The sequence below is a fragment of the Austrofundulus limnaeus genome, unplaced genomic scaffold (assembly GCF_001266775.1).
Source record: "Austrofundulus limnaeus strain Quisiro unplaced genomic scaffold, Austrofundulus_limnaeus-1.0 Scaffold97, whole genome shotgun sequence".
NCBI classification, from domain to species: domain Eukaryota; kingdom Metazoa; phylum Chordata; class Actinopteri; order Cyprinodontiformes; family Rivulidae; genus Austrofundulus; species Austrofundulus limnaeus.
In genome coordinates, this window is record NW_013952499.1 from 1,655,934 (window position 1) to 1,656,492 (window position 559).

At 48.7% G+C, this 559-nt stretch overlaps 1 protein-coding gene across 1 annotated transcript in view; it reads left to right on the forward strand.

Annotated features, from left to right (window-relative positions):
* Positions 1-310: 310 nt before the first annotated feature.
* jcadb (junctional cadherin 5 associated b) overlaps positions 311-559 on the forward strand; it is a gene marked incomplete at its 3' end in the record, with an annotated part of 16,395 nt that continues 16,146 nt past the window's right edge. The window contains 1 exon segment of the mRNA XM_014013064.1: positions 311-468.

The following is a 559-nucleotide window of genomic DNA, read 5'->3' on the forward strand; positions in this document are numbered from 1 at the left end:
TCCATCCATCCATCCATCCATCCATCCATCCATCCATCCATCCATCCATCCATCCAGCCATCTTTGCTTGTTGTAGCTGCAACATAGTAGTAACTAAATAAGTTTAGTGAAGTTACAAACTAGTGGGTAAAAATAAAAAAGAGATAAAAGGTATATGGAATAAATACCCAAACAGCCTGCCATACACATCAGTATTTGCCATTCAAGTCGACACGTGAGGATGAATGAAGCAGAATAAGACTGTTGCTATGAAAAAAAGGGGAAAGTTCAGAGGAACCGATCGGAAGAAACCATTCTGACATCCCTGCTGGTTGCGAGCAGCCCACCCCACCTCAGCTGGGTGGGGGGAGGACAGCCCAGTCCAGGCAGCCAGCAACCAGCGCGTCTCTGCCTACCAATCGGCATGCTCGGCTCAGGCTCCGTGCACAGCAGCTGAAGCTGGGCGCAGGGGGACGAGCATCTTCCCAGGTAGGTGCGCATCTCTCCGGCCGACACACGCCCTTTTAAAAAAAATTAAAATAAAAATTATCGCTGTTTGCGTCTGTCTGCTGCGTGTTTC